The sequence below is a fragment of the Bubalus kerabau genome, chromosome 16, assembly GCF_029407905.1.
Source record: "Bubalus kerabau isolate K-KA32 ecotype Philippines breed swamp buffalo chromosome 16, PCC_UOA_SB_1v2, whole genome shotgun sequence".
NCBI lineage: Eukaryota > Metazoa > Chordata > Mammalia > Artiodactyla > Bovidae > Bubalus > Bubalus kerabau.
This window is the reverse complement of record NC_073639.1, coordinates 30,774,564-30,783,322: the sequence shown is the minus strand read 5'-3', so window position 1 is coordinate 30,783,322 and position 8,759 is coordinate 30,774,564.

Below are 8,759 nucleotides of genomic sequence, written 5' to 3'. Positions count from 1 at the left end.
GGATCTGAGAAAGAAAGAAAGCAGCTATGCCCAGGAGAGCCTGCAAGCAAGCTTGGTAACAGGGCTTCATAAAACACCACCCCCAGCAGAGGAAAGCCATTCCCCAGCCCTGCTTCAATATTGTAACCCATAGATCTTCTGATCCCTGAAGACCCATCTCTCGCCATTTACCGGAATGACCAATCACAACCTCAAGAGTCTAATGTTTAGAACGTGGAGCGTCTTCACCGGCTTGACCTGAGGTTTTAGTTATGAGGCCTGAAGGAGCCACCAAAGGTGGGCATTGTGGGAAGACAATCAAGAAAATAAAGTTAAAGCCTGAATTTAATAAAACAGGAGAAAAAATAAAAGTAATGTTTTCTGAGGGACAGAGAGTATAGTAGTACTAAAAATATAGCTAGGCCGTTCAAAAACACGGGAAGTATTTCTGAGGTAAAACAAAAACAAATTTTGATAGTTTAATTCTTAGATTATTTCAAGTTGTTTCAGGTTTGGATGTTCAAGTAAATACTATGACATGTTAGCACGTTCATGAACCAAAAAGAGTTTGAAAAGGATAGAGTTAGGGCCCTAGGGAGGAGGTTTATCTGAGGCTGATTTTATTTGTGTACAATCCTATAATGGCTAATCATCGCTAATGATGGTCATTGTGAGGGAAATGATATTACACGACTCTGTTTTAGAGAAGTGAAGTAAAAGCAAATGTTTCCCTATGTGGATTGCTATTTTCAATAATCCTATTCAAAATGTGTATTAGTATCTTGAGTGATTAATATAACAATAACAATACATACTTTTGAATTATTGTGTGAATCTAAAGACATACAGTGCTTAGAATAATGCCTGACATGTATTAGACACTCAATAAGTTTCTCTTCTATTTAATATTATGTTAGACTTCTGTGGCAACTGCTTTGAACAATTCAAAAATTAATTAAAACATAAATCTTCTCAAGCAAATTACAGTTTTAAAAAGGAGACTGCTTGTGTATGTATGTAAAACTACATGTGTAAGGGTGTGTGTGTGTGAAAAACAGGGTTTATATGCTAACTTCTGTTCTTCTCTTCCCAGTCGTTCAAAATCCTACTTTATAGGTCATATGTATTATAGTTTGTGGTATTTTAAGTTTGCTTTGGTTAATTATAATTAGTTATAGGAGAGGAGGTGCTTTTCAGCAAGGTCACATTTCTGACCATGACTATTCTAGCAACTTTCATGAGAAGTTCTTAGAAATGACTCCTCGAAAAATCCTTTGAATAAAATAGAGGGAATGACTGGAGAGGAACAAGCAACTGTAGAAACACCATTTAGTGTTTCCATAAATTAGTGAATCAAGTTAACAGGCAAATTCTACTTACACTCCAGGGCTCTCTATTAGAAAATTATGTATTTTCTTTGTTTACCATTGCTTTTCAACATAGAATTCTGGCCCAATGACTCTTCTTGTTATGAGGTTCCTTTCTGCAGAGAGCTAGCTGCTGGGTCTGGGGATCCAGTCTGCAGTCTGTGCTTGGAGAAGCCAATGGTGCACACAGTCCAGATGTTTTATGAGATGTGAAATTATATAACTATGCAAAGAATTTCTTTTTAGGTAAATAATGATCACATTAGAGTAAATGATTTAGTCTTCACCATGTGAAGACTAATTCTGTTTTATGCCCCTTTCAAGTAAAGATATGAAAACTGCTGTACTGAGATCTGTAGTGATCCTGAATATAGTTTTCTGGAGAGTTTCAGTGATCCCTCTGAGGCACATTCTCTGCACTCTCTTTGCCCAGGCAATAGGTTTGCTTCTCATTAGTTAGGAGAGACCAGAGTGTTTTTCATCATACCATGGAACTCTCATCTCAGAAAGACAAGACAGGGAATTGCACAGCTCTAGGTTAACCCTGATATTCATTAAAGGACCCAGCTTTGTCAGGAGAGTGGATAGTGATCATAACTTCACAGTGGGCTCTGGGGACAAGTCTCTGTTTAAGAATAGGTTTGAGTCATTCATTAATAATAGCACACCTGTCCAGAACAAATAACACTCTATGAAGCAGGAAGCCGTTGCTTTTAATTCACCTAACCTCAAAGTCCAAGAGCAAGAATTCTGCTTTCTAAGTTCCACATAGAAAACTAAAGACCATATAAAACGTCACCAAACTGGAGCTCTAATAACTTGAGATGTGAATTTACAGATGAGCTCACAGAAAACCTAATAATACAATACACATTTACTTAATATACGAATTCTAAATAAACCTTCTATGATGAGTAAAATGTAGAGACATGAATGAGAAGCGTTCCAAATATTTCAAACATTGGGCCCTTACTATAGGAAATTGCCTTCCAAGAACATAGAAAGGCTAGAAATAGTAAACTGCAATACAAAAAGAATCCAAGTGAGAAACATTAAGGAGAAAAAAAATTAAAATAAGGTGATACCAGAGAACACACGATATTAATACTCCTGGCTGGAACCCATGCACTCACATTTCCTAAAACATGATTGGAAATGCTCTCATACTCCCTTCTGTGTTCACAACAAGAACAACCAATACTGCTTCTCCCTGACTGCTCAACTCACGAACTATCTCACCAACCACTCTGCCAGTCACTTTCAGCACATGATAGCTGTGGGTTTCAGAGGTAGGGATTTTTCTCCCGTTTTTCTATAATCTTATCTTCAATCAGTACCTGCTGGCCTCCCATTGGAGGTACCCAACAGGAAGTCACTTGGCAACTGAACTGGAAAAATTAGAGTTTGCATGTCCCCAGCCCAGCAATACGCAGAAAGATTTAGAAAGGCGGGTACCAGGCCTAGAGTAAGAGTTAAGGTGTTAGTCGCTCAGTCACATCTGACTCTTTATGACCCAGTGGACTGTAGCCTGCTAGGTTCCTCTGTGGGATTCTCCAGACAAGAACACTGGAGTGCATTGCCATTGCCTTCTCCAGAGGATCTTCCAGACCCAGGAATCAAACCCAGGTCTTCTGTAGGTGGATTCTTTTCTGTATGAGCTACCAAGGAAGCCAGGCTAAGAATCAACATATAAATAACTAGAATGATGTGTTATATGAAAAATGAGCGCCCCAACTCCTATGTCTAGAATCTAAGAAATCCTTCCTTTTCTGTTTGTTTGAAGTATTGTTGGTGTCAACTACAAATTGGTGCTTGCCAAGGGCATTTGCCATCCACCTCTGAGGAGACTGAACCTTGTGCTTCTGCAGTTGTTGACCTCCAACATGCCGGGAAAGGAGTTCAAAGTAGAGAATGATGCTCTCTGTGCTCCAGGGAAACTGTTGGAACATATCTATAGATCATTAAATATTTTTAGGAACTAAATCATGATCCCAATTCTTGCATCTCTTCATATTTAGAAAGTCACTAAATCCCTTCATGGTGATATCGGCTCCTAGTGACTAGCAGAAAACCTATTATAAGATCAGGGCTTGATTGCATGAACTCTCCCTTCACCAAAATCACATATATTGATCTTCCTCCACAGCCTGTTTGGAGGATGTTCTCAGAGCTATCTGAGGTGTTGTCTCCCTTGCTTCAGTCCTCATTTTGCCCCAAATAAAACAACTCACAACTCTCATGTTGTACATTTTTTTCAGTCAACATTGGTATCTGGGACATTATATTTACAATGTAAACTTCATGTTCTATTGAAAACACTAGATTTTGTTTTTTCCTAATCCTTAGATGTCTGATTTTGGGTCCTTCATTTTGGATTTGCACCACAGTCGGTTACAATCACCAGTATACTTAGCTGTCTTTTTTACAAATATTGTTGAAATAGAAGTCAGTTTTGAGACATTTGATAGGAATGGTAGGCAGATATGACAGTGAAGATGTAAAATGTACTTAGAGACATCAACTCAGCTAATGAAGACTGTTGGCCTGTCTCAATACACCCTTAAAACTACCATTTCTCCACTTGAATTACACTTACTTGTATCTATTTACAACTGCTCTGCTGCAGTGTTATATAGCCACTTGTCCAAATATCTTTTTAAGTAGATTTTTAAAGATCTTCTTTGTGAAATATCTCTAAGGGAACACAAAGAGTTTTAAAGTCTTTTAAGCTTCCATTTATTTACTGAGATAAGGTTTACTCTCACAAACTTGGCTAATATTTTTTACCGATTAATGAAAGCAACTAGAGATTTGGAAAAAAAAAAAAAAGCAACATTTAATTATAAAACCTGGAATTACTTAAGTTCTTACTTTCTGTAGAATTCAAAGCCAGTTTAGATTTCACAGCATAAATTGAAAGATTCATCAAATCATAAAATTTCCTGCTCTCACTGCCAACTTTTTGGTCTTCACAAATTATTTAATCTCTTTCTCTTACCAGATACTGAACACATATATAACAAGTACTATGAAAAACTTCTCCTATGACTAATCTCATTTAACTCTCACAGCAACCTTAAACCTTGATTCCTATAAATGAAATTTATAGGAATTTCAATAAATTTGAAATTTATAGGATTCCTATAAATGAAAGTTGAAGTTCAGATAGATAACTTTCTCAAGGTCAGTTTGTAAATTTGGGAGCTAGAGTGTTAAATGATAATTGCTGATTCCAAAGTTTCTGTGTATTTAGCATGCAACAGACCACCTCTCTCTTTAAGCTATGTTGGTTAGTTTTTCAGAAAAGGATAAATAAAAACAGGTACTTTTAGGACTATAAGAAATAGGTGAAATAACATATATTAAAAAATGACTACTCTGGTACCACATAAACCAGTTCATAAATTTGTATCCTTTTTCATTCTCCTAGGATAAACAAAACAAACAAACCAACAAACAAACAAAACAAAAATTTGAGAATGATGCCCATTTTAGTATCAATGAGTTAATTCAAGTCTTATATTGTAGAAGTTTCCCCTTAAACTTGAAAGACAATAATATAAGTCAATACGAACAAAGTACAACTCATTTTAGAGTTATAATTTAAACAAAATGTTTAAAGTATTTATTTACAAGTATATATTGAATGCCAATAATATGCCAGGAACCATGTTAAATTTTAAACTGTTAAGAAGGAAGAAATTCTGAGCAGATACAGAAGAGCACAACAGGGAAACAGCCATATCATGATGGCATATATTTCATCCACCTAAGCCAATATCAAAGGTCAATGACTTGGAAGAAACAAATCTCTCTCAGAATATCTGTCCCAGAGTTGGAATCAAACTGTGGACTATGATTATGCACAGAAGGGTTTCCTTTCCTGTTTCACTTCTACCTCTAAAAAGTCCAGCGGATGGTTTAGCAAGATCATTTTGACTAGTTCAGCAGCAATGGCAAGACTTTAGTAAAAACTGTTTAGACTTAAAAATATAGAAACTGGAATATATGATGTATTTGTTTTAGCATTTTAAAAATAATAATCACATAATATTACTACTCACTACTTAATTATTAATGTCTTAATTAATTCAGTGATGTGATAGAACATTTGAGATAATATTAATCCACACTTGTAAATCTGCTAATTTTCTTTTCCCTATAAAACAGAAACAAATTTTTCACTCTGGGAAAAAAGCTCATCAAAAGTTCCAAGCATACAGCATAGACTATTGGAAGAATAACATAATTTTTCCCCCAGCACTTCATGCTCTCAGTTAATAAAATTATTTGACCTAAACAACTAAAACAGCAACTTCTTCATTGTTCATGCTGTGAAACAAAAACTAGCTATCCCTTCCTTGCACTTTTGACAGAATTAAATTGCATTTCTGATGTGTCAAACTGGAGAATATCTTGTTGGTTCATGACAGGGTGCAACACAAATATATGCATAAAGTATATCCCAATATGACAAATTATAGATCCTTTTAATATTAAATACTTGCTATAAATTCACACATCTGTACAGCAATAATTCGGATTTTTAAAAAGTAACAATGGAAAATAACCTAAGTAATACAGTTCACGTAAAGTGTGAGCAAGTTATTTTTTGTCTGTCTTCTAAAAATTCAAAACTGCTTCTAATTCCTTTTTTTAAATTTAGTACTATTTGCAATATGGTATTCCTATAGAGTTTTATGATCCTCAGTTACAGTGTAGTACTGGATTGTATATTGGTACCATCATTATAATGGCAAGTTTGCAATTTAAATTATTTCCTTTGGTGTCAGCATTCTTCAAACTTAAAATGGGGAAGTAACTGTCATTATTTGTCTTTATTATATTATAAAATATGGGTTTACTTATATAATATATGCATGTTTATTGCAGGGATGTAGCTTCAAAGAATGTTAAAATGCGAGACAAAATTAGGGATAGGGAGGGAGGGAGGGAAGGAGAGAAACAGAGAGACAGAGAAGCAACCAATATGTCTGAAATTGGATCTGGACAACAAACAACATTTGAATCATTCTGGTTTACTAAATCTTCTGAGAAAATCATTGTATCTTTTCAGTATAAGAAGTTTTCATGCTATGTACTAGATTATCTTGCCAGCCTGTGCACCACTAATAAAGTCAGAAATCAACACCTAAGCCAAACAGTCATTCTTCAGTCATCCAGGAGTTAATGGGGTAGACTGAAAAATAATATCAGTAGTATTTAAGTTCTATTCTGTCTTCATCACTTACTAGCTATGTGATCTTGGATAAGTTATTTAACTTCTTTGCATTTCACTTTTAACATCTCTAAAATAAGGAAAATACTATTAGCTTTCCTAACTTAGAGATTACCATCTCTAAAAATTTAAAACTGGTAATGATATATTTTAAGCGTTCTGTATTGCTTAGTGACTAAACAAATCAATTCCATAAGATTTTTAATGGGTTGTAGCACAAAGAGACTGCAAAGGGGTGAGAATTGACAGTATGTGTGCAAGCATGCTCAGCTGTGTCCAACTCTTTGTGACACCATGGACTGTAGCTCACCAGGCTCCTCTGTCCATGGGATTCTCTAGACATGAATATTAGAGTGGGTTGCCATGCTCTCTTCCAGAGGATCTTCCTGACTCAGGGATCAAACCTGCATCTCTTACGGCTCCTGCATTGGCAGCTGGGCTCCTTACCACTACCACCACCTGGGAAGCTCACATAGCAGTATACTGAGATTGAAATAATGACACCTCAAAAATTTGTAGGATAGAAGAGCACAAGCTACAAAAAAATGTATATACATTGATGTCCTATATCTCTGGTTATCAGCATCTCTTTGAGAAATTTTAATACCTTCAGGTCTTCCAACAGAGAAAATTTTTTAGATGTTATGGAATGTGACCAGGTGGTTACCAGTGCACTAGAGGGAAGCAATTATGAGCAGTTCTAAGAGAATAAAATTATGATGTGCTAGTGAAACCTTAGTGATAGTCCAATTATAAAGATGTTTAATTATAAAACTGCTAATTAGTTTTTCATACTTTCTTATGTCTCCATTTATTCTTACAAATCAAAACCTCTATCACTTGAAGGTATATGACCTAACTTTGTTCCCAATGACCGAAAAGAGTCAAATATAATACTCGACCTAATCTATGATAGCCCTCAGATTTAGACCAACAGATGAAGTGATTTCCATGTGTGATAAATAAATCTACTGCAATGGAATACAATTTGAGAGAAAATAATACATCTTAAGTTGTCAGCTTTATATGTCTGACACAGGGATGTAAGTCAAGGTCAGAGATAAAGTGGGATTCACAGTAGCCTAGAATGAACATTCTCATCATTAGTGTACCTAAGAAATGTTTCATTTAGGATGTAACAGTTTTCAGCAGACCAACAAAACAAGTTTATTTTGTATTCATGTGATGATCCAAATAGGTGCTAGTCAGTTAGCTGCCTAGTGACTGGCTCTTCTCCAAGAAATGATTCAAAGATTCTTCTCGTTCGTTGTGCCAATGTCTATCATCATCTGAGCTTCCCTGACAGCTCAGTTTGTAAAGAATCTGCCCTTAATGCAGGAGACCTGGGTTCGATCCCTTGGGTTGGGAAGATCCCCTGGAGAAGGGAAAGGCTACCCACTCCAGGATTCTGGCCTGGAGAATTCCATAGACTGTATGGGGTCACAAAGAGTTGGACAAAAATTAGTGACTTTCACTTTCACTTTTCATCATCGTCTGCATCTAGTCAGAAAAAAAAGATGGGGGGATGGGAAGGGAAGAGACGGTCTCTTTAAATGCCTGGGCTGAAAGTCACACATAGCAACTCTTTTGACATTCTGTTGGTGGATTCAAGGTTATGGACAAATCAGAATGCAAGAGAAAAAAGAAACAACTAGCTAATAACAACCCCACAGTATGGAAAGAGGGTTGTAGATTTCCATGGTGAAAAATCATCCTTAGGACATATCAAATGAAACTACTTATTTTAAGTGTAGGGTTGCCCTTTCTTGGATGCAAAAGGATGGGGGATTTGCCAGCCATCACAGGGCTCAGACACGTTTTAACACTGTCCAAAAAAAGTTCAATGATGAAGTGAAGAATGGAGTAAAAAGTTTGTTTGTAACAGTGAAAATTCTAAGAAACCCTAAAATAGATTCACATACAAACACCAAAGAGAAAACCTCGCTGGGATTTCTGTGGTGGTTCAGTGGGTAAATTCCACACTCCTAATACAGGGGGCTCAGGTTCAATCCTTGGTCAGGGAACTAGATTTCACCAGCCACAACTAAGAGTTCACATGTCTCAGCTAAAAACCCACATGCTGCAAAGAAGATCAAAGATCCCACACACCACAATAAATACCCAGTGCAGTCAAATAAGTTAATAAATAAATATTTAAAAAAGAAAGAAAATCT